Source organism: Mauremys reevesii, linkage group 5 (genome assembly GCF_016161935.1).
Source record: "Mauremys reevesii isolate NIE-2019 linkage group 5, ASM1616193v1, whole genome shotgun sequence".
NCBI lineage: Eukaryota > Metazoa > Chordata > Testudines > Geoemydidae > Mauremys > Mauremys reevesii.
Window position 1 is genome coordinate 14,830,034 of NC_052627.1, and position 26,257 is coordinate 14,856,290.

The 26,257-nt window shown below is 45.4% G+C and overlaps 1 protein-coding gene across 5 annotated transcripts in view; it reads left to right on the plus strand.

The window, feature by feature from the left end:
- Positions 1-2,276: 2,276 nt before the first annotated feature.
- Positions 2,277-26,257, plus strand: part of SHROOM3 (shroom family member 3) — a 159,440-nt gene continuing 135,459 nt past the window's right edge. For 3 of the 5 annotated variants that reach the window (XM_039541591.1, XM_039541589.1, XM_039541592.1), the window contains exon 1: positions 23,943-24,397. The gene's annotated coding sequence lies outside the window, so the exon portion shown is untranslated. Of the gene's footprint in view, positions 2,426-23,942; positions 24,398-26,257 lie in introns of those variants that run through there. The other 2 variants (XM_039541593.1, XM_039541595.1) reach the window with 2 other exon arrangements.

Here is a 26,257-nt window from a genome sequence, read left to right on the forward strand (position 1 = left end):
CTGTAGGATTAGGAGACGTTCAGAGGTTCTGCTGAAAGCTTTGTGGTGCAGCGTGGCTTCAAGAGGCACTGCCTAGCATCATTTCCGGGAGAGATCCCCAAGGCTTGGAGGTCAGGTTTTCCTGATGAGAGGAATTGGCTTGACAGTGCTGGGAACTGGGCACACAGCACAACTCTGCGGGTGGCATCTCTGTAGTGGTTTGACACTTCCTTTGCATTGGTGTGATCCCCAGTGCAACAAAGTATTTAAGCACTTAATGAATTGGCTTAACTGCAAAAACAGGCCCCACCCCCTTTTGTGAAATTAGAAGCCGATTCTGTTCTATGAAAACAATAGCACCTGTGCTCTTGCGTAGCCCCTGCCAACTGAGACAAGCTGGAGCAATCCTGCATTTTGATTTTATGATTTAGGCATTAATTTATTTTGCCAGCAAGGTCTAGCATTTCTAAATCCTCCTGGGAATTGTGATACACGCCTGGATCCCTTATATCAATTCTCATTCCTTTGGCTTTGTTGTGTTCTCAGGGGGAAAACACTCCCTCACCCCCCAATTCAGCAACAACTTCCTAGAAGGGGCTTAAGTCTGCAATGACACTTAGGTACCTGGTAAGGGTATTCAGAGAGTCGAGTAGTTAATGTTTGGAGGAGGCTTTGAAGATGTGATATTCTATATGATGTTTGTGCTAAATCCTATTCTTCTCATCCAAAGAACTGGCTATTACTTCCTGCAAGAAACTGTTGTTCACACTGAAACACTGAAACTAATCTATAGAGCAAGAAAGCTGGGTAACATGCCGGAATGTGCATTATGGCTCAGTTACTCTTCGCCTGGCGTGACAACTTCCTGAAGTATCTCTCATTTCACTTATAAGAAAATCACTCAGACCTAAGCATCAGCCGTTCTCCACGGACACCCTGCTGGGCTACAGCAGACTGGATCAGAGGCTTGTGTGAGTTCTGAGAACATGAATCTGCAAAGAGGAGTTCAGTTACCATTTTTAGTTGAATACGGTGCTGAGGAACTTGAAGGCCTTGCTAGAGCCAGGTACATGCCTCCTGTCATGCCACATCGCTGGACTTCAGTCCTGATCTTCAGGGCCCTTCTGTCCCAGATCTGAGCTTCTCTTGAGCATGGCCCACCAAGTGTTTTGTATTATAGCAGATTTTCAGTGGCGGTTTTGTGACATGATTGACCTTGAGTCTCCAGAAGTGAAAGCTTAGTGCCTTAACCCATTGTGTCACCTAGCTTCACCCAGTGCCCAGTATTCATACTTTAGGCGGCTGCGTAAGGAGACAGCCTTTCTCTATGGAGACAGCACAAGACTGGGAGTCAGGAGACCCAGGACCGGATTCTCCCCTCCCTTCCCCTGCACCTTGTGCAGTCATTTGCCCCTGTGCAATGTGTAAGTGCGAATGCAGCTGACTCTGCACAGGGATAAATGACTGCACAAGGTGTAGAGCAGGGACGAACCAAGCCCCTGGGTTTTATTTCCAGCTCTGCCACTGACAGACAGCAAAGTCTTGGCCAGTCGCTTAACCTTTCTGTGCAACCTCCCTTTATAAAGTGCACTGAGATCCTCAGTTGAGAAGTACTACAGAAGTGCTCCCTGTTGTTATTAAATGTGTTAACTTAGATGCAGCGGTTCTACAGCTTGCATGTTAGCAACTTGCTCTAGTCATTAGATTGGTTGATCAGCAAGAGCACATAGGTGCTGGAACTAGGGATGCTGCCACACCCCTTGGCTTGAAGTGGTTTCCATCATATACAAGGTTTACAGTTTGGTTCACTAGCTCTCAGCTCCCCCACTGTACAAATTATTCCAGCACCTCTGCTAGAGAGAGATCTGAACCACAGGATCTGAACTTTTCATACTTTAGTGAAGCTTGGATCTGATCTGAGCTTTGCAGCTTGATCCAGAATTCATGGCTGAGGCTTATAAAACTGACCAGGAAATATTTGATGACCACTTCCTTACCCCTTACTGCTTCCAGATATCCTAGAGAATGTCCAGCTTCATTGGAAAAGTCACCGAGGGCTGCATTCTTTGCAGATCTTCGTTGCACCCCCATGAAGTGGAGCGAGAAGCAAGCAGAGAGTTCTGGGGCTGGGAGGCGAAGGTGCTGCTTCGTGGTTCAGGAGCAGAGCCATAGGCCTGTAAAACTAGTCCCCGACGAAGTGGCTCATTTTAGTGCCACAAAAGGCTGCCAAACCCTGCCTGGGAAGCTGAGCCAATTGCTTCTCACTGCTTTTTCTCCTCTCTTCCATGCAGGTTGAAGAAGGGGGCAAAGCGGACTCCCTGACCTCCAAGCTGCAGGCTGGTGATGAGGTGGTGAACATCAATGAGGTGGAGCTGAGCAGTTCCAGGCGGGAGGCCATCTCACTGGTGAAGGGGTCGTACAAGACACTGAAGCTGGTCATCCGCAGGTAGGCAAGCAGGGTGCTGTGCGTTATTGCTTCCGCCTCCTTCCTTCCCCTCCCTCCCCAACACCGTCCTGTAAAGACTCTCAGCCGCCATCTTCATCTCTCCTGCTGAGAGTCGGGGCACCTGTGACCTGTCACCTGGGCCAGTCTGGCGCACAACCTCCTACCAGGTGTGAAAGAGCTATTTCCACTGCTCCCCATCAACACAGCAAGTCGGGGATGTTGCTTAGTCACTTCAAAGCAGAGTCCTACTGCCTATCTGGGGCTACCTAGGAGAAGATTCAGCCATATGCTCGCTGTCATTTCTGCGCTTTTTCTTTGTGGATGGGGATTCAGGGCCTGATCCGAAGCTCATTGAAATCAACAGCAAGAATCCAATAGATTTCAGTAGGCTTTGGATCAGACCTTTACTGTGCAATTGAGGGAAAGAATGGCTGTTTCCGTTTTCAATAGCATTGTGGATTATATAGTTAGGGTGCGATCTAGTGGATAGAGCAGTGACCCCTGAATCAAGCCTCCTGGATTCTAGTCACAGATCTGGCATGAATTGCATGTTTTGGGGCAAGTCACGTAATTCTGCCTCGGTTTCCTTGGGTGCTCAAGGAGTTTGTAATGTGTAATATTTACACACTGTACCTCCTGCGGTGTTTTGAGGTTAATTCATCTATGTAAATCACTGTGATCTCTGCAAATAAAATGTGTTATGTAGATGGAAGTGTTTGTATTAGAATCAAGCCACAGACTTAGATTCCAATACAGATTTTGAATCTACCAGGGGCTGGGGGGTTTGGATCTGAGGTTTTCGTTCTCTCACATTGGAGAGGTAGAGGCCAATGCTGGTATTTGGTTTTTGATCTGGGTTTGCATCTTCAGTCACACCCCCACAACGGAGGGGAAGGGTTCAGAGTAAGATTCTGGTGCTGTTGCAGCTGGCCTTTCTAGTTTTGTTTATGTGCGGGAGTTGGCTCTTATCATACCTGGCTATCGTCAGCTGCGGTGCAATTCCTCCTAGAAGCCAAGCTTATTACTACTAGAGTCTGTTCTGCCTGTGTGTGTGTCTCTGATTATCCTTCTGTACTGGGGGAGCTGTCTGACTCACTGGACCACAACTCCCGGTGTGCTAGAAGCCTGTGTCCAAGCTGGGAATTCTGTCCTTTTTCTTCCAGGGACAGCACAAATGAGCCTCTTCCTTGTTTTTCTGACTAGCTTTCCCATACCATACGAATCAGCCAAGGCAGAACAGCTTAGCTCCCATTCAATACGCACAGCTCAACCGCCAGCATGGGGTTCTAATTAGAGTTGCTGAGTTATTGAAAGAGGACATGACCTAGCATCCGAACAAATTAACAAATAGCCTACAGTGTCCCGCGTTCCACAAGTATACTTCTAAAATGGAACCATGTAGCATTTCTGTCGCCATTGTTTTCCAGGACAGGGTCCCGTCTCTCTTTTTCTCCCCTCTTATAAATGTTTACAACGGGGGAATCCCAAATACTCTTGTCCCTCCTTTACAGGGGTAATACTATGGGAGCTCTGCTTTGGTTTGGAGCGTCATGGTGCTTCATGTCATTTCATCGTGTGATATGCAGGGCCGCCCGGGGGGGGTGGGGAGGCATGTGGGGCAATTTGCCCCAGGCCCCACAGGGGCCCCCACAAAAATATAGTATTCTATAGTATTGCCACTTTTTTTTTATGGAAGGGGCCCCCGAAATTGCTTTGCCCCAGGCCCCCTGAATCCTCTGGGTGGCCCTGGTGATATGGTCCACTTGCAGTAGTGTTTTTGGTGCTAACTGGGTCGCGATTACTGCTGTATTTTTTTCCATAAAACGTGCAGTTGTAAGATGGGATTTTCAGAAGTGCTCGGCTCCCGCTGAAATAGATGATCAAATGAAGTCCAGTTTTTAAACAGCTTCTGATAAGGTGCAAGTCCCCAGTGAACATGGGGTTAACATCAGCTCTGCTTCCCCCCTCCCTTTGTGAGGTATTCTGCTCTTCACCCCAGGCTCTCAGATGAAGGAGACCTCCTTAGCTTGTCCCACATTCAAACTCTCTCCACTGAGAATACTTTCTCTATCTTTTACATTCTTCATCCTGCATGTTGTTAGCTCCGTTGCCCTAGAGAAGCATAACCGTCTAGACAGATGGAGATGTGCTCACATGTACAGCTGGGTCCTAAGCTATGGATGGCCTTGAAGATCAGGACCAAGGCGTTGAATTGTAACATTAGATGTCACGGTGATGGCAACTTAAGATGATCGATGCCATATACCATTAGAGAAAAAAGTAGATAGAGGATAATAATGTTAATAATAATTTTATTCATGCAATACCCCTGCCAAAGTTCTTCAAGCTCCACTAAACAGTTACTTAAGAACGTAAGAACGGCCATACTGGGTCAGACCAATGGTTCATCTAGCCCAGTATCCTGTGTTCCAACAATGGCCAATGCCAGGTGCTTCAGAGGGAATGAACAGAACAGGGAAATTATAGAGTGAGCCATCCCCTGTTTTCCAGTTCCAGCTTCTAGCAATTGGACGTTTAGGGATCGCCAGAGCATGGGGTTGCATCCCTGACCATCTTGGCTAATAGCCATTGAAGGATCTATCTTCCATGAGCTTATCTCATTTTCTTTTGAACCCAATTCTTCTTTTGACCATCACAATATCCCATGGCAACAAGGTCCACAGGTTGACTGTGTGAAGTTTGAAGTACTTCTTTGTACTTTAAACCTGCTGCCTATGACTCCTGGTTCTTATGTTATCTGGAAGGGTAAATAACACTTCCTTATTCATATTCTCCGCACCCTTCATGATTTTACAGACCTCTATTATAGCCCCCCCTTAGTCATCTCTTTTCTAAGCTGAACGGTCCCAGTCTGTTGAATCTCTCCTCATCTGAAGCTGTTTCATATCCCTAATCAATGGAATATTACTGCATTTTATAAATATACAATTAACAAATAACTAACTATTAGGGCCAGATCCTCAGCTTGTTCTCCATTGACTTCACCAGCAGAGAATCTGGCCTTCGAATGTTGACGTGGACGGATGGAGGCTAAAATCCTGAGAGAGGAGCAATGGCAAACAGAAAGTGGAGATCGCAAGTAGCTTCTGGGTTGTGGGTCAGAAGCTATGTGAAATCTGCTGACCCATGAAAGAAGCACGATTCAGCCCTCTGGCTGCGGAGGTGGCATGAGAGATTAGGCAAATGTGTCCATCTCCAACACAAAACAAGGAGTGGAGGGAAATGGTTAAGGATTCCAGAGAAAGGGGAAAAAGCAAAAAGAAAAACAAACACTCCCCATTTGATAAAAATGTAAAAGAAAGAAATAAGGAGTGAAATACAGCAAAGATACAAAAGAGACTAATTAGGGAAAGCCATTCTGTACACAAACATGGCCAGGGGTGCAGATCCTTCATTGCCGGTAAGGGACTGTTGCTAAGTCGGCATGTAGCTATGTGATGAAATGCAAACACTCAACGGTATGTGAGCGAGGTTCAGAGACAGATAGCAGAAAGGATCTTCGGAGGCATGGATCATCTTTACCCCACTCCCTAATGCACCTGACCATTCAGGCTAATGTAGTAATAAGCACTATAATATCATCCAGAGTTGTGAAAGCTCCTTATGGCCTGGGACAATGTGGGATGCAGGTTTAGGCGTTGTACGGCTTATGTAAAGACGTTGCCGTTGCTTTCAGTCTGTGGAGCATGCTGGAAGAAAGTGTCCTGATCCAGGAGCAAATCTTGGGGCACTCAGCAATAAATGTGTTAGGCCCCCAGACCTAAGGGATCCTTGGTTAGACACAATGGTATTAAATAGACTATTCTTCGTTGTTCTCCCTATGGCCCTGGTACTGTAAATATTTATGCAAGTAGTGTCTAGCTGTGCAGTGCCCATTGAGATCAGTAGCAGTGCTTCCACTGACTTCAGCAGCCTTTCAGTTGGGCCCATGCTTAACTTTACTCATGTGGGTGAAATTCTGCATCCAAGGTTTATGTAGTGTAGGTTCAGATCTAGGGTATTGGTTCAGCCCATATAATGTTAGGAGCCAAAGCTATTAAATTCAGATCTGGAGCCAAATCCAACATTTGGGGCTGTTCGGACCCCATCTTTTACTGGGTCAGGCTCACCTCTCCCTGAATGTAAAAATGCTGTTCTTCAAGGGGTAGAAGTGCAAGTAGCTGATGTCTTGCAGCTCTCTGCCACCTGACGATAACATGAATGAACAAGTTAATTTGATTCTTTTTGAAGGGAATTAACAAGCTGCTTTCTCTGGAGTGCTTAGCAGATAATAAGTCAATGATGGACTGGGATTGCTGGCTGAAGACACAAACTTTCTGAAACACTCATTTGTTACCTGAGTTCTCAGCACGTGATTGGCTAATGCTTTCAGTAGTTGCTGCAAGAGATTGTGCACAGGGAATGAGACAAACTCACACTGCCATTAAACGTGACCTGCAAATAATGACGCAAACCTACCTTGTGTTTTTGTGTGCTGCTTTCTGACATACACAGAAAACCACCATTTTAAAGGCATTTTCTTTGCTTGTTTTTCATATTAGAAATTCAGGAACTCTATATGAGTGGTTAAATAGTGCGCTTATGACATCAGAAGAGACAACTGAGCAATTCAGAGGAGATTTTTAATCAGGCTGTTTAAAGCAGGAGTGTTAAACCTACGGTCCCTGGGCTTGATCTGGCCTGCATTGTTCTACAAGTGGATGGACACCTAGTACAGTGGGGTGCCGGGTCCATGATGAGGGCTCCCAGGTGGCACGGTAATACAACCAGTAAATACTAATTATTTGTTTGTGACCCCCAGGACTTACTCAGATGGTGCTCATGCTCACCTCTCATTTTTAAAACAAAAGTAAATTTCTAGCTCTCGTGTCTGCAGCGAGAACCTCCCAAATGTGAAGTGAGTGTCCACACACGTTGCAATGTCTACCTGTGCCTGCAGACAGCCTGAAACAATGACCAAGAGGGTTGAACTTCCCTATTGATCTCATTCAATAGCTCTAAAAGTCCAAGGCAGATGCTTCAGTGTTCATGTCGGCAATTAAATAGTTAATCCTTTAGCAGCTGGAACAGGAAAGGGGGTAGGAATTGGGAGTAGCTGCAGGGAAAGAAATGCAGAGGGAAGAATAGAAGAGACTTATTAAGAGAGAAGAGGGAGAGAAAGGGGGAAGGGAGAGAAACAAAGGGCAGACATAGTGGTGGCCCAACTGGGAGCCCGTTTTCTGACTATCAAATGAAGTACTGAATAAATGATAAATAAAAGTTACCTAAGTACATAAAGGTTGGATCATCGCTTTCATCTCTGTGCTAACCTCCTGCCAATATCAGTGGGGGATTTGCTGGGGATTGAAGGAAGTATGAAGTGTTGCATTTATACCCGGACCGTAACTAAACACGGAATCTCCTTTGAGTTTGACAGCCCAGGTATAAAGCTTTGTTTTTAGCAACTGGTTATCTCAAATGCCTGAGGTGTACATGGGATGATGTAATGTGCTGCATAAAACAATAAAACACGTGCATGAAACATTAAATAAAACTCTCCCCACTCAGCTATAGACAATAAGGCAATAATCCCAGCTTGGGTACTTAACTTTCCCTCGTGCAGCTTATGCTGGCGACAGATTCCAGCCTCTGCATGTATACTGTTCATAGAAATAAGAGATGGGAAAATACCTGTTAGATTATCTAGTCCATCCTTCTGCCATAAGTATAAATGAGGGTAGAATCAGCCCCTTGGTGTCTAATATGAAAGCGCACACACCCAGCAGTAGTGGCCTCAGCTGTCCAGAAGTATAAAACCGTACCCCATAATACTGGGTTTCTGTCCAAAGTACTTACATGGCCCCCAGTACTATGTGGGAATCACACAAGATCCCTGTGAGGTAGGGCAGTGCTATTATACCCATTGTACAGATGGGGCACCGAGGCACAGACTTACTCAGAGTCACACAGGAAGTGTGACAGAGCAGGGATTTGAACACCGGTTTCAGCTGCTAATCAGTGCCCTAACCACTGGACCATCCTGCCTGACACTTGTAGCTCCACCACATTATATGATTATCAAATGGCTTGTCTGCTAGACCTGGGCTGCTGGTTTTTATTTCTGAGTTTGATCCAACTACTTAGTTTTCAGTGCTACTATAAGTATAACTTGTAGTGTCATACAGTGTCAGCAATACGAATTATAAAAGTTGTTCTTACTAGTGATTGATGGATGCTTTAACGATATCGATGGCTTTATTAAAGTGAAGCTGTTGAATGCATGGATTAATAGAGACAAATTTGGAAAGACACCCACATTTCAGATGTGCTGAGTACCCAGCAGCTCTTACTGACTTCTGAAAGTCAGGCCAAATCTCTTATTTCCTATAGTTTCTTTAGCCTCCCCACTATTTAATCACCGAATTTAGGCACTGTAATACATGTACTGAAATGTGTGCACTCCACCACTCGTTAGTGGATGGAATCAGAACTGCTCACCTATGTGTCAGAGGCCCTATACTGCAAAGCTGTTAACAGACAATGGCAACACACCTTTTTCTCCAAAACAGGGGGCTGTGCTTTTGTAATGGGAGGATCTGAGCCGATCTCCGCTGTTACCACCGAGTTCTAGCTGTAATTGCAATAGCGCCTAGAGGCCACAGCCAAGATCAGGGATGGGTCTCACTGTGCCAGGCACTTTGCAGACACATTGTGAGAGACAGTCCCTGCACCGGAAAGTTTAAAATCTAAATGGACAAAATGGGCACTGGTAGTCCTGATTTACAAATGGGGAACTGAAGTAGAAAAAGACCATCTGACTTGCCCAATCTCACTCAGGGAGTCTGGGGCAGCATTAAGAATTGAATCTAGGTGTCCAAGCCCACTGCCTTAACCCCAGGACCATCTGTCCTCAACGGCCTCTTCTTATCATGTGGCCCTCAAGTCATGCTCCCCAGCTGTCATTGATGGGTGTATAATCTCCAGATCTGGAGCCCCTCTGTGGATTAGTTACTTGGGGGGTTATTGACAGAGTCATGCTCCTCACCTCACCTCCTGGAGTTCGGGTGTATTTATCATGTTGGCAATAACAATCTAAAGATCTGTTGCTAATGTCCACTCGTTCCTTCCACAACGCTCCCCCACCCCAGTTCTTTTATACTTTTTCTAAGATACTAGGCTCGTGTTGTTGTTGTTTTTTTAATAGCTTGGGCCTGCAATTTGAGTGCCAAGGGGAATTTGCTTATTCTTCATGCTCAGTCATCTGGGAGTCGGAGAAGGACTTGGTTTGCATGTCAGGGAATCAAGGAGCCTTATCAAATGCACCTTAGGTGCACATTCCACTCCCCACTAAATGGAGTAATAATTTCCTGCCTTACACACACCCTGCTGCTAATATCTTTTGTACATTTGCCCATGGCAAGCTGGCCTCAACCGGGTGAGCCATTTGAATACATTTTCTGCCATCTGGTTGTAAACACATTGAGAAATACCAGAAGAAAACACCTCCCTTCCCTTGTATCGTTAATGCAGTGCTCCTTCAGGAGGCAGATTTCAGAAAAGTTTGCTCCTCTGGCAAGAGAGAAAGCAGATTCATTTCCTGCTCCACTGTATTTTTAAACCACAGCAATAAAACACACAGCGTACTGAAGGCTTAAGAACTGGCCCCTTCTAGCCAGATAAAGAGCTAAGTGTAAACAGCAGGCAAAGGGAAGATCCTGTCAAATAATTGCTGGGCGAGGTGACAGGGCAGCAGATGTGTTGCAAATGGAGGGTGGAATGAACAAGCATTGCTCTGCTGGTGACCCACCTGTAGAATTCCCACGTTCACAGGATAGGAGAAGAAGCCAGTGAGCAGAAAACCAAAATCACCGAGGAGGGGGGAAGAACAAGTATTTTCCCCCATTGCATCAAGTGTGGCCATATTGCCGCTGGGGACAAATGTTTGAAGCAGCTGTTAGCTGGGTGTCGTGACTGATTGACGGGAAGCCAGGGCTTTCTGTAGAGCTGAGAGCACCTGAGCTTATTGACTTGTAGCTTGTAGTAGGAGCCACCCTGTCAATCTCTTGGACTTGAGCACAGTGTAAGGCACAAAGAACCCACGTATGGCTGCTCCATGGCTTCTTCTCCTATCCTGTGAACTTGGGAATTCTACAGGTGGGTCGAGAGAGTGTGTGCCATCGGTCCAGGCTCTGGGGAAATCTCCCTGCAACGTCTCTATTGCAGAGCTGCTGTGGTAGCAAAGCCCTCACTCTGTCCTGTGTCCCGCCGGATGATGGGTCTCTTGGATGGTATGGCACGCGTTCACACGTGAGGAGTTTTGTTGGCAACCAGGGATTCTAGAAGCATCAAAGAAAACTTAAATTCTGCAGAAACCCATACTGACCACATGCCATCCCACTAAGTGCCATCTTAATCAATCCTGTTTGGAATAGTCCAGTCCCCCATGTGCTCCAAATTTACACGTGCATTTAGTATGACAGAGTGTGCACAAGGACAGACATGTAAAAGGCCACATGCATATGACATTACAGTGGAAAATGTGTGCAGATTATGTCGGTGGTTCTGAAAATCTGGGCCCCGCTGTTTAGCTGCTCCTATCCAACTAAGCAAAATGCCATTCATGGTTCTGTATGTCTTGGTAAGGTGGGCTCATTTGAATAACTTATGTTTTAATATGGCAAATGCCAGGTCCTACATCTAGGAACAAAGAATGTAGATTGTACTTACAGGATATGGGACTGTATCCTGGAATGTTGTGACACGGAAAAGGACCCAGAGAATGGTAGATAACCAACTGCACAAGTGCGAAGTTGTAGCCCAGAAGGCTAATGTGATCCTTGGATGTGTAAGCAAAGACATATCATGTAGGAGTAGGAGGTGGTATTACTTCTGTTTATGGCATTAGTAAGACCATTACTGGAATACTGTGGCTAGTTCTGGTGTCCACACTTCAAAAAGAATGTTGGAAAAATTGGGAAGTGTTCAGACGCAAGAATTATTCAAGGTCTGGAAAACCTGCCTTATAGTGAGAAACTGAAGAAGTCCAATCTGTTTACTTTCTCTTGGATAAACTAAAGAGGTGACTTGGTTATGGTCTACAAATACCTGTATGGGAAAGAGTTTTCTGATAGTAGATGGCTCTTGCGTTTCTTTTTCTGCTAGATCAAATAGTTGGAAGCTAATGCTGAAACAAATTCAGACTAGAAATAAAACAACATTTGTTAACAGTGAAGGTAATTAACCATGGGAGCAAATTATCTTGGGATGTGGTGAATTCTCCATCATTTGAAGTCTTTGAAGCAAGACTGGATATCTTTCTAGAAGATATGCTATATAGTTTAAACAGAAGTTATGGGTTTACAGAAGTTATGGGCTTGATGCACAAATTACTGGCTGAGGTTGTATGCTGGTCTGTATTATGCAGGAGGTCGGACTTGATGATCATAATGGTCTCCTCTGGTCTAAAAATCTGTGCATCCATAATCATCAGACTTTGGAAGCAAAAATGTTTACATCAATAGAACACAGTAAGTCAGTGGCACTAAGATGATGCTAAGCCAATCAAAGTCTCCCACATCTGAGATGTCTCTTGACCGTGCCAGACCTTTCAACCTGTCCACACCCAAATGTGAGCTACAATGTAGGAGAAAGAACCAAAATGAGAGACATGCAAATTTGATTCACGCAGGTAACTTAAAATGCTATAGGATTCCTCCCTTTATTGTAAATAGCTCTTTCTGTCGTGTCAGTAGGGTGACCAGACAGCAAGTTTGAAAAATTGGGACAGGAGGTAGGGGGATAATAGGAGCCTATATTAGAAAAAGACCCCCAAATTGGGACTGTCCCTATAAAATCAGGCCATCTGGTCACCCTAAGTGTCAGGCGCCTGGTTTCTGAATTTCTGATGCAAATAACATCCACAGTAGAAGTGAGGTGACACCAAACTAGTGTGGAACATGGTGGGGTTGGGGATTAAAATGAGAGAAGCTGAGAGGTAGACACAGAACAAATAGGAACCTGCAAACATAGATATTGCTGAGGAGCCTGAGCCTGCTCCCATTGTAGCTGGTGGGAGCTTTGCACTGTGCTCAAAGGGAGAGGGACTGGGCCCAAGCTGCAACCATTTGCACGCAGTAAATAAGTGAAATGTGTCTTTGCTTGTTGTATCTGACCGAGGGGGAGGCATTTGGCCCAGTCAGAACAATGCTTTCTAATACCGTCCATGCTATTCAGTGCCTTTATTTCTTTGAGATGCAGCAAGACGACTGGGGGCCTGGATGTTTCTGATTAATCCTTTTGAGGTTCTGCTGCTGGTCAAAGCTGATACCACATTCCTAAAGACAACGGGCCAGAGCCCCCGCTGCTGCAAACCTGTGTAGCTCCATAGACTTCATCAGTGAGTTGCTGTTTGCCACCAGCTGAGGTTCTTTCCCTCTTGTGTGTTAACTCAACGACAAGCTCAGCTTCATTCTGGTTCAGGGAGCAGATTCGAGTTGGTTTTTGCTTTTTTCAAATTGGCTTCTTCTTCTTTCCTCACTTAGCAGATTCACTGTTCCTCAGGCCCAGCTCCCTCAGCTGAAGCCAGTGGAGCGATGCTCGCTTACAACAGCTGAGAATTTGGCCCCAAATCTGTGCACTGCCTGCTTGTTTTGTATGGGCCACCGTGCCCTACAGCAGTTGCTAAAAATAGACTTTTCTCCACGGGTCACTCAACAAGGATGGCTGTCGCTGTTTACACAGTCTTACGTTCACAATAGCAGCAGTTAGATTGCTGAGGCATGATGTCTCACATAGCTATTCTGGGAATATTGTTGTAAAAGCAACCTAGCATCCAGAGCCACAGGGACAACCACTCGACAGGACCCTTTCAGACGCGAGCAGTGTTTGAACGGAGGGCCCATTATGGCATTCCGGGGTGCAGTTCAGACCAGTGAGTGGTTGCCACCACTTGCCCTGAAAGCTGGGGTGCCTCACGATGCTTTGCACCCACAGGGGGACACATTTCGAAGAACCGCAGTTCCTGCACAAAGTCAGTGACCTCTTATTCCCTTTCCCTTTAACTGGGGAGCATTTTAGAAAAACCTCCCCCCCCCCCTTGTTTGAACATCCCTTAGATGGTATCAAAGATAGTAACAACTGTCATTTTGGGGGAAAGGGAAGTAGTTAGTTGAGATGGCTTGGAGCGGTTGCTGCTGCTGCTGTTAAAGTCTGATCCCATTTCACCTCATCTGGTGTTTGGGTTTCAGCTGGAGCTGGTAGGGGTGGTGATGTCATTGGGATCCCTCTCTCTGGCCTGGTTTGGTTGGTAGGATCTCCTAGGATTAGGATGACGAAGGCCCAGGATCCCAGTGAACGGTGGTGGTGGCAGCCATAATGGTGAAACTTGCTCCAGCAGCCTCTGCCTGTTCTTCTGTATCCCCCCCTAAGTCTCTTTATTTAAGGAGTCAAAAAGGGAGTGATGGGTAGAAGAACCCAGGCCCTTATTATTTTTGTCCACAAATTAGACCTAATATCCAACACGCCCCTTTTGGTTCGTTAATTTCCAGACCCACATTTTCTTGTTTACTGAGAATGATCTTAACACAGTCCTTGAATTATATCAATAGGCCTCTTTGTTTAGACTAATTCAGTCTTTCTGTCTCCTTTTTGTCCCTTTTCCCATCAACACTTGTTGTTATAGATTATTGTGGCGTCTTATGAATGTTCACATACGTTTTACAGTTGAGCTCACAATTAGAGTAAATTGATAAGCCCAATTATCACAACAGGATGATCCTTCCGGTGTTACACAACAGATAAAATACCATGGTCACCACTAGAGGGAGCTGTTGTACTAACATAATGGAAGATTGTTTTTGCGGTACTCATCATTGCATCTTTCTAAGCCTACTTGGCGGGGAAGGGATCTTTTGGCAGGAGTAGCCAGTATCCTCCTGAAATGCTTGTACTGTGCTGTCTGTTTGACTGCAGCCAGTGGCTCCTCTGCTGAGCTGCATCACCCTCTAGTGGTTGGAGGTTGGAGCGGGGATTCACACAGTGGCTGACAGACCAAAAGGGACTCAGGCAATAGCACTGGTTGGTGTGGGTGAGACGGAAGCCAGCAGCCCACCTCGCACCCTTGTTAGATTACTTTGCACTTGTGTCCCTTATTACGCTAGTCAGTGGAGGTGACTGGCCAGATCCTCAGCTGGTGTCTGTTGTTAGAGTGCCATTGTGGAGCTCTACAGATGAGCTATGACAACTAACCATGGCTGAGGATTTACCTTAAAATGTTTGCGGTAAATAAAAACAGAAGGATGGTCTTGTGGCGAAGCACTGGACTGGGGTCCCAGGAGATATAGAGTCAATTCCTGGCTTTGCCACAGACTGTGTCTGTGACCTTAACAACATAAGAACATAAGAACGGCCGTACTGGGTCAGACCAAAGGTCCATTCGGCCCAGTATTCTGTCTGCTGACAGTGGCCAATGCCAGGTGCCCCAGAGGGAGTGAACCTAACAGGCAATAATCAAGTGATCTCTCTCCTGCCGTCCATCTCCATCCTCTGACAAACAGAGGCTAGGGACACCATTCCTTACCCATGCTGGCTAATAGCCATTAATGGACTTAAACTCCATGAATTTATCCAGTTCTCTTTTAAACCCTGTTATAGTCCTAGCCTTCACAACCTCCTCAGGCAAGGAGTTCCACAAGTTGACTGTGCACTGAGTGAAGAACTTCCTTTTATTTGTTTTAAACCTGCTGCCCATTAATTTCATTTGGTGGCCCCTAGTTCTTATATTATGGGAACAAGTAAATAACTTTTCCTTATTCACTTTCTCCACACCACTCATTATAGATGTCTATCATATCCCCCCTTAGTCTCCTCTTTTCTAAGCTGAAAAGTCCTAGCGTCCTTAATCTCTCCTCAGATGGGATCCGTTCCAAACCCCTAATCATTTTAGTTGCCTTTTTCTGAACTTTTTCTAGTGCCAGTATATCTTTTTTGAGATGAGGAGACCACATCTATACGCAGTATTCAAGATGTGGGCGTACCATGGATTTATATAAGGGCAATAAGATAGGCTCCGTATTATTCTCTATCCCTTTTTTAATGATTCCTAACATCCTGTTTGCTTTTTTGACTGCCGCTGCACACTGCGTGGACGTCTTCAGAGAACTATCCATGATGACTCCAAGATCTCTTTCCTGATTCGTTGTAGCTAAATTAGCCCCCATCATATTGTATGTATAGTTGGGGTTATTTTTTCCAATGTGCATTGACCTTAGGCAAGTCACTTACTCTTTGTGCCTCCATTCCCCATCTCTGACATGGAGAGAATACTTTCTTCCTCCAATCATTTATCTTTCTTGTCTTCTTAGACTGTAAGCTCCTTGGGCAGGGGCTTTGTCTCATGAGGTGCATGTACAGCGCCTGGCTCCTTGGCGTTCCAGTCTCAGCTGGGATCTCTAAGTGCTACTATCATGCAAATAATAGTTATTATTAATAGTTTCATATCAGTTGTAGATGGAAAAGACATGGGCTTGAATCCGTATCTCCCTAGTCCATCTCCCTGCCAGCACAGGGCTGTTCCCTGTTGTACACTTGTTAATGCTTTGATTGTAAACGGTATAGGACATTTTATGTCGAATGAAAGAATCATAGAATCATAGAATATCAGGGTTGGAAGGGACCTCAGGAGGTCATCTAGTCCAACCCCCTGCTCAAAGCAGGACACGTTACTCTCTCATCTCTTGCTTTGTGAGGCAGCTCAGCATTGAGATCTAAGGAAGCCCAAACACAAAGATAACAAAGATCAGTATTCAAGTCACTCCTTTTTCTTCTCTAAATGTTAACAGTCTGCACCCAACTAAGCAATGCCTGTTCTTACGCTGAGCATGGCTCCCTCAATATGTGATTAATCTAATTGAGCAAAAGCTGGGCTTAGCTGGCTGCAAGTCAATCTTCTCAAGTTCCTTGTTTGTTTACGTCTGCCATTAACGTGGATATAGCTGATGGCTTGTTTGCAAACTACAGCAGAATCCACAGCCATCCTTTCAATTTCCTTTAAAGAAAGGGCACAACTCACCACAGAGTGATTCAAACCCGATTCAGGGCTGAAATATAAGCTAGAAGGTTGAAAGGAAAGGGAGCGTATTTCTGGACCATTTGAGATCTTATATCTTTTTATCCAGTAGCATATACAAAATTATTATCTAAGAGCTTCAAATATGAAGTACACAGGACTATAAGGACCTGGGGCCCAGATCTTCAGCTGATGTAAATTGTCGGAGCTCCCTTGCATAATAGTAATATCTAGCACTTTTTTCATCAGTAGCTCTCAAAGTGCTTTACAAGGGAAGTAATTTTACAGATGGGGAAACTGAAGCCCAGGGAGGAAAGCGACTTGCCCAAGGTGACTCCACTGGCTAAGCCAGAAATAGAACACAGGTCTCCTGAGTCCCAGCTCAGTGCTCTCTCTGCACTGCCTTTCTCACTGATGTCAATGGAGCTATGATAGTTTATACTAGGTGAGGATCTGGCCCCGGGAAGTCATTAGAAACATAAGATAGCTAGAACGCAAAGTCAAGGGAGTATAATATTGATCTATGGAACTCATGAGAGTGTGGGGTGATATGACTGGAATTAGGACTATTATTTTATTATTGTGGTAGCGTGCAGGGGGGCCCATCCTGGATCAGGACCCCATTGTGACAGATACTGTACACACACACAATGAAAAAGTGTTCTCTGCCCAAAAGAACTTACCATCAATAGAAAGGCTGTATAATTATTACGCACAAGTGGTGATGGCACAGTGAGAGAAGCAGGTCATCCCAAACGAATCCTAGTAAAACTTTTGCACCATCCTACAGAAGGTCAGACTAGATCAGAGTGGTCCCTTTTGGCCTTAGAATCCATGAATCAGCTGTTCCCTGTATGTCACATAAAGCTGTTTTCTATTTTAAAAATATGTAGCCAGTTTTAAAAATGTTTTGTACCCTGTATCTGAAAAGCCAGGTATCCTAGGGTATGTCTACACTACCCGCCGGATCGGCGGGCAGCGATCGATCCAGTGGGGATCGGTTTATCACGTCTAGTCTAGACACGATAAATCAATCCCCGAGCGCTCTCCCGTTGACTCCTGTACTCTACCGTGGCGAGAGGCGCAGGTGGAGTCGACGGGGGAGCAGCAGCAGTCGACTCACCGCGGTGAAGACACCACAGTAAGTAGATCTAAGTACGTTGACTTCAGCTACGTTATTCATGTAGCTGAAGTTGCGTAACTTAGATCGATCTCCCCCCCTCAGTGTAGACCAGAGCTTACTGCTTTTCTATCACTAATAATAATGCAGTGCTGGCCTCTGATCTCTCAGTCTCTTCCGGCGACCTGGATCCACTGGCAAGTTTTCCAACAGTATAAAGTGCCTGGTTTTTAAGAGACCAGACTTTAAACCCATCACTGGCCCAAGACTAAATAAGTGACTCGGTGTAATCTGGGGAAAGCAGAAAACATTTTTCTGGCAGATTGATGTATAAAAAGGCAGGCAGGTGTTTGAATCTGGGCGGATGTTTGGCATGTGGGAATAAACTGCAGGGAGGCAGATTAGCGAGCACAGAGCAGGTGGCCCAGTCAAAGGTGCTTGATAAATTCATTTATTACACAGCTCTGCAATCTGTCCCCGTGTGTAGGGATCCAGCACCTGATTACAGTGATTCATTTCTTCTTGTGTAATTAAGTTCTGTATTGCACGCTACAATTAACGATTTCTCTTTTCAACCTTGCAGCCCCTGATTATTATTTGTGCAGTGGTTCATGAAGGCCTCTTTGTGCAAGGTGCTGCTCAGACCATATCGTAAAAGACAACCCCTTCCCTGAACCGTTTACAACTGAAATAGACAAAGGGCTTGAGGGGCCAGGCCAAGAGAAGTGAAGGCCCAAGGCCAGGCAGCGAGTCTGAGGCTAGAATTCAGCTCTCCTGACTTCCTGTCTAGTGCTCATACTGGGCCACACTGGCTCTGAGACACTGGCCCTGTCTTGGCCTGAGGTTCAGATAAGCGCTTGTTGTGTAGCGCTTATACAGAAATACAGAGTCTCTGTCCTATTCACACCGTACACACCTGGCTTCCAAAGGTGTGGCATTTTGTAATATTTCAGCTTTGATCTTCAGAAGTTTGGTGAACTGAAAGGTAAAACAACCGCAGGTAGGGTGACCAGATGTCCCGTTTTCGACTGGAACACACGGTCAAAAAGGGATCCTGGCGGCTCCGGTCAGCACCGCTGACCAGGCAGTTGACTGTCTGGTTGGCGGCACCACACAGCGGGGCTGGCAGGCTCCTTGCTAGCCTCCGCGGTGCACAGTTCACGGGAAGCAGCCGGTATGTCCTCCCTCTGGCTCCACATGTTTCCCCTACCCCAAGCGCCAGCTCCACTGCTCCCATTGGCGGGGAATTGCAGCCAATGGGAGTGGCGGGGGCAGTGCCTGCGGACGGGCAGTGTGCAGAGCCACCTGGCTGCACCTCCGCGTAGGAGCCGGAGGAAGGACATACCCCTGCTTCTGGGAGCTGCTTGAGGTAAGCGCCGCCCGGAGCCTGCACTCCCAGATCCTTCCCACGCCCAACCCCCTGCCCCAGCCCTGATCCCCCTCCCACCCTCTGAACCCCTCAGTCTCAGTTCAGAGCACCCTTCTGCACCCCAAATCCGTCATCCCCAGCCCCACATCAGAGCCTGCATCCCCAGCCAGAGCCCTCATACACCCCTGCACCCCAACCCCCTGTCCTAGCCCAGAGTCCCCTCCTGTACCCCAAACCCCTCATCCCTGGTCCCACCTCAGAGCCCGCACCCCCAGCTGGAGCCCTCTCCGCCTCTCATATCCCAACCCACTGTCTGAGCCTGGAGCCCCCTCTCGCACTCTGAACTCCTCATTTCTGGCCCATGCCAGAGCCCGCACCCCCAGCCGGAGCCCTCACCCCCTGAGGAGTGAGTGAGGGTGGGGAGAGCGAGCAACAGAGGGAGGGGGATGGGGTGAGTGGGGGCGGGGCCTCAGAGAAGGAGCGGGGCATGGGCAGGCCCTTAGAGGAGGGTGGGGCAGGAGGCGTGGCAAGCGTGTTCGTTTTGTGCGAGTAGAAAGTTGGCAACTCTAACCCCAGGTTTTGAGACGTGTGTCAGACTGTACATCTCTTGCATTATTTTGTTGCCATCTATTATGAGCATGTTTTAAGACCAGATTTTAGAGCGTCAGCTAAAAATGTCACCTTTTCCCACTCAGCTACTGGCTTCGGTGCTTTCGGTTCTCAGAGCTGGCTTGTTATCCCCGCAACTAGCTTATGGTCTCAGGATTATTCGCTTTTATGGCTTAACAGAGGGAAATGAACTCTGTTATCTTGTGAAGTTCACAGAGCAGTTTAATCTAAAGGCTGGGGTGCTGCTTGCTTGCTCAGTTTTGTAACCATTTGTTTAAGTTAATGTGTGCAAATATAGCTACTAATGACGCATAGAGAAAAGGAGAGAACTGATCAAATAAACAGTATGCTCAAAAGAGGTATTAAAAGATGTGGATGAAAAGCCTCGTGGTCTTACTGTTCAGGAGAGTAAATAAATGGTAATAGCCTCTGTGCAGAGAATCAACTTTTATAAGCAGCGTGGTCAATAAAGTTAAAGGGCAGATTCTCATTTTGTCCTTCTTTCTCTGTTGTTGTTGTTGTTGTTTATTATTATTTTATTATTGCAGTCGTGCCCAGAGGCCTTACGTGATAGTGGGCCCCCATCGTGCTAGGCACTGTCTCAGAGAGCTTACAGTCTAAATAGGCAGATCAGATAAAGGTGAGAAAAAGGAGCTTTTATGACCTTTATTTATGACCTATTAGCACCAAGTATTGTATATCAAGGAAGAATTGCCCAGTAGGGCTGGTGCCTCGAACTTTGGCGACTCAAGTTCAATTCTCTGCTTCGACAGATTTTCTAACTTTGGGCAAGTTGTGTAGTCTCTGTGGCCCAGATCTGGCAAAGGTATTTACGCTCCTAACTTCCACTGATTTCAATATGTCCCAGAGTCTTAACTACAAAATCATCTTTCCTTGCGAGACCCTCTTGTTACGGTTCAGGTTTGAAAAAAGACAGGCTGAAAAGTCTTCCACGCAGCCTGGCAAATCACCATACCAGAGTTTGGGAGAAAATACACGAGTAACTCTCTCTCCTTAGGGCCCATCGATGTCAATAGACAGGGTCCCGTTGGTTTCAATGGGCTGCAGCTCAGACCTTTCTTGAACAGTTTTTCCTCGCTGGCCCTTATTCCTTTTCATTTACTGGGTGGAAATGGGGTTTTCCTAAAGGGAGGGGAAGCTGCTGGCATTTTTACAAAAAGCAACGTGCCAGCATGATCCTTCAAAGAGCTTTGTGGCCTAATCCTCTCCTCCGACAGCACTAATGTAATTTCACGTCGTATTTGACCAAGTGCCAAAAAATTAAATCAACTAAATCCCACTTTTGTGAATGACATTAATTAGGAGATGGATTTGGCTCCCGCTCCACTACTTCATGCAGAGGCCAACTCAGCAGTGCTGGAATTTGTATCCAGATGATCATTGTTCAGTACAGTTACTTTTGTACAATACTGATGATTTTGGCAGGGGAGGTGGGGCTAGAGCCCATGAAAGTTACCAGATTAACAGCTCTGGAGACCAGAGTCTTAAATTCATTCACAAAAAGAGATGAACGAATGCGAAGGAGGGTTTTGTGATTAAGGCACTGGTTTGGGGCTCAAGAGAGATGGATTCTGTTCTTGTCTGTGTGTCCTTGGACACATCATTTTCCTATGTCTCCATTCACCTTCGGTTGACTAGGAATAATTGTTCCTTTTTCCCACCTTTTGCCTGGGTTGTGTAAGCTCTTGGGGGCAGGGACTTTTATTGTGTGTTTGTACAGCACCTACCTACAGCCTTCATCTCCGCTGGGGCCTCGAAGTGCTATGGTAATACTACAGGTAATCACAATGGGACGGAGTGCATATTGCCGTCAGTGGAGTTGCACCCATTAAACCAACTGAGGAGCCAAATCCGCCCAACATCTGTACAATATTTTGGAGCTATACGGCATGTTCCTAGACTATTGAAGAGCTTTGCCGTTGATTTCACTGTGTGCAGAATCCAGCCTGTAAGGTCCAGTCTATTTAAATGCTAAGTATTTTTATTAAAGTTGAGAGGCTTTCAAAGCCATTCATCCAAATGCTTGTGATTCCTGGTCTAGTGAGGAGGCCCAACACGGAGCAAAGAAAGCTGATCGAGACCAAAGAATTATAATAAACACACAATAAATTAGAAATCATTGCAAACGTACTGGCTGTCAAGTGTTTAATCAGCTGTCATTTAGGTTTGCCAGGGTTTTGCACTGCGGGAAAACGTTGACAAGAAAATCAATGTGCTCGTTTGTTTTTATAATTTCAGGTCATTGATGGTGGTAGGGTGACCATGTCAAAATGCCTTTGCCTCCTAAAAAGATTCCAGCCGTCACAATGCGTTACACTACGTGGGGCATTAGAAACTGAGCTGTTGGCAAGGGAACAGTAGTAAATCACCACTTGCCAGATGGACAGGATGCTGGCTTTGTGACGCTGTACTAGACATGCAGAGGCTGTAGGCACAGCAGCTCCAGAGAAGAAGCTCATCCCAGTGATGTCCAGCCAATAATCAAACTAACTTTTGATCCTGTATGTCAGGAAAATTCTGCCAATGCAGTGCCAGATGGTATTTTAGGGCCCAACCCTGCTTCTTTTTAAACTCCAATTGGCTTAAGTTGGAGCAGGATCATACCATTACAGAATGTAAAAGCTAATACTGTGTTTTACTTCTGGTCTATGCCTCACTTCTGTGTCTGTGGTTTGGTCTAGACTGACCTTGAAACCTGGGTGGAAAATAGGAGGACATGAGTCAGGTTCCTCTTCCCCATACCAGTGCAAAGGATTGCAGCGTGCTGGCTTCAAATGACACATGCAAAGAAAATCTGGACAGAGGGTCCAATTTAATAGTCCTATGTTGTAAGAATTTCCCATAGAGCCCTGTTTGATTTGATCATAAATCTGATTGTTTATTAAAAGGGATTTATAATTTGCATTACGGTGAAATCTGATGCATATACCCCACCAGTCTGGCTGGATAGTTTATTAAATTCACTTAGAACGATTAAGCCTTTATTTTGCTACTGGCCCAAAATCTGATCCCAGTTAAATCCAACATAACTCCACTGATATAAATGGAGTTTGTCTCAATATACAATAGTGTAACACATATTGTTGACCTAGTTCTCATCTCCCTTATGGAGTTGCTCCTGATTTACCCTGGCGTAGGTGAGATCAGAATCAGCTCCCGGAATCTAGTCCACAGAATTTAGATACAGAACAAAGGTTAAATCAGCAACAGCCATGAATATGATACGTCGTCAATGAATGTTTATTGAAGGTTTATTTTTAGGAGAGATGATAGAATTATGTGTGGTGAATACATTGACAAATTTAACCCTTTTTTCTGTTTGCAAATTGTTCATGACTTTGATTAAAGCTAACCTAATCTTTTTTTGAAACTATTTGCCAAATAGTTTGTACGAACACATTTCAGCCGGTGGTGCGTTTGCAAACTGGTCGCTTTGACTGTTTGCCATTCCTTATTGGTGGGGTGTGATTGGTCACATAAGTCACGTGGTATTGTTTTGGCTTCTTGATAGAATGAGTGAAACTTTTTAAACAGAAGAACAATGAATAACAAATGAGGAACAGCAAATAATACACAACCAGTAGTGAATAGTCACGTTCATGTACAGAGACGCCTGTTAGCTTATGGTATTTGTACAAAGAGGAGCAACCATTCCCCAAATATTTATCAAACAATAGCCTTCTTGCAAAATGTTTGTGAATAGTGAATAAACATTTTTGTGGCCATGGAACAAACAGCTATTTGGGATTCAAACAAATTCTTGAGAATACTCTATGCAATATGCTGCCCGCTGCGATAACAACACTAGAGAACCAATGGTGCCAGTGTCATTTGGTGTCAGTTATAGGTACATTTATGGTACAATCATCATTATGTAGAAGACTTTTATAGGAGTAGCAGCTTTTATGCTGCTATTAAAATAAAACAAGCTCATTAAAAAACAGCAGCTGTGTCAAAATGAATTCAGATCTGTCAGAAGCTGAAAAGCTTTCAGCTACTACTCCATCCCCCTATTTACCATCTCTTTGTAGCATTGTTACAAATGGTGATGTTTCCAGTGTTAAATTGCAATAGAAGCATCAAACAGCCTCACATCACTGAGAGATGGAAGGGTGGCCCAGTGCTTAGAGTGCTAGATCAGGATGTAGGAGACCTGGGTGTTTAATTCCCTGCTCTGCCAGACATATGTGTGATAATTTGCCTCAGTCACCTCATTTATAAAATAGGGATAATGCTCCCCTACCTCACAGGGGTGTAATGAGGATAAATATGGTACCGATTATGAGGTGTTCAGACACTATAGAGATGAGGTGACACGTTACAAGAGGTTGTCAGCCACTGATCTCTGCGGGTGACTTCCTCAAGTGCTGCTGTGGCAGGAATAGGTGAGACTCACATTCACCAGGCATCATGACAGAAGCTGCCTGGCATCTTCACTCTGTGTATTTCCCCTTCCATCACGGTCTCTGCTCCTTTGTCAGGCCTGCTGACGATTGGTTGGCAGGAAGGCAGTAATTTGAGCTGCTTTTCCTCATTTGCTGCTGGAGCCGCCTGCTTCGCTGCTGGGTCAGTCCTGAGGTGCCTCAGCACGAACCACCTGTATCTGAGGCTTGTTATCTTAATTGCTACCCTCCTGTTTCTTCCTTGTCCGAGACAGCCTTCTTATTCTTTCCTGTCAGTGCTGAGCAGCCTGCCACATGGCAGGGCGCCTGTACGGTGCCTTCTGTCGTAGGAGCAGCGCACCAGCAAGGATGGGGCTACCTGAGGCTTGGTCTGTTTTTTCATAAGGTAAGCAGCCTCTGGGGAGCCACTGCCGAGTCGGCTTTATACCTGCTCGAGTAGTAGTTTGTGTGGCTGGGTCTCTGAGGAGGGAAAAAATCAAGAATCCGGTTGGTCCTAAACGCTGTAGGGTTCCAAGTGAACAAACAAGTGTCCAGGTGATGAAATGAGAGATTACTGAGCCGTTGCTGTGGTGAGACTCACAGCAAACAGGAACAGGGCAGAGCATTGCTCCGGCTATGTTAAAATCCTGGCCAGAGGAAGACAGTCTTATTGAGCTTTAAGTTATAAGGGTCTTCAGATACCGTGGTGACGGGTGATCTTGTATCCCCCTCAAGAGAGAGAGAAAAATATTTCAGGCCAGACCTTCAGCTGGTGTACATGGGCATAGCTCCATAGGCTTCAGAAACCATGATGATGTACTCCAGCCAGCATGCTCAATGTGATGGGAGCAACAATCTTTGTCTATTGGGTAGTAAATGTTCTCACAAACCACCTTAAGGGATTGCTAAGATTTCCAGTGTCGTGTCATTTGATCTTTAGTTGAAGCCTAGATGTGGTAACAGGTTGGTACTAGTTCCGTGAGGACTGCGTAAAGCAAGTTTCAATTCATGTGGCACTTTGCGTCACTGTTTTCGGTAAGGCCTGAGCAGCCATACAGATATATTTGTCTGTGCTTAGTGCAGTGAGGTTGTAGGCCACAGAATACGAATGTAAAAGTACCAGATCCTCCATTGTAAATCGATGTAACTCTATTGTGGAGCTACACCAATTTACACCAGCTGAGGAACTGGCCCAGAATATAGACAGCTTTGTAGATTGCTTATTAAATACCACAGCTAAGGACTTCGAACTTGGATTTAGATGACTCGCTATGGTTTTATTTCCCTTAATATAATGCTGAACAAATACGTAGAAAAGTTACCCATTTTACTGTGAGCACTATTAGTTTGCCTATAATGCTGTTATTTACTAAGATGGGCTAGATCCTCAGCTCATGTAAGTCAGTATAGCTCCATTCAAATCAGTTCAGGTTTTTACCTCCTGAGATCTGGTGCACTATATGTAGGTTGGGGGAAGACAATGGTTGACTGACACTGCTGGGATATTGGGGTTTGTCGTCATAATTATATGAAAGGGAATGTTTCCTTCTGGGGATTTCTGTTTATGAAAATTGTCATGAAATAGATTATGGTCTCTTGGCCCCATTGAAGCTGCAATGTCTAATGCATGCTGATTAGTCTTAGGAGTGACAGCTTTACAAAGAGAGGAGGCTCTGGCAATGATAATGGGATGATTTGTGGGGCAAATGCCCATCATTGTAGGTAAAATACCATCCACTCCAAAAGGCTCTGCTTTTTTCTTGCCTATGTGCCATTTTTTAACTGAACTCGCAGAAATAGATGGTAAGGACAGAACAATGGTTGTATAGCAACTTTCCTTCTTGGAATGCTGCCACTTCCCAGGTTGTCAGCCCTATCAGTGCTTAGGAAAGTAAGAGAGTGTGTGTGTGTGTGTGTGTGTGTGTGTGTGTGTGTGTGTGTGTGTGTGTTTTCTCAAGCATGCATATTCCTGCAGTCCTTTGGGGGCAAATCCAGCCCCCAACTCAGCAGCCATGGAGGCCCCAAGGCAATGGATCTGGTGGTCCATTGCCATCACTAGTTCTGTGAATCATTTATGATAACTTGTACCTGAGTGATTCTATGATCTATAACATATAACATGTACGTAGATAATACACATTATGGCCGAGATTTCCAAAACTGTGTAAGGGATTTGGATCCCCATTTTCTATTAATTTTAATGGAAATTGGGCACCCAAGTCCTTTAGGTAGTTTTAAAAATGTCAGGCCTGGTCTACAGGAGGAT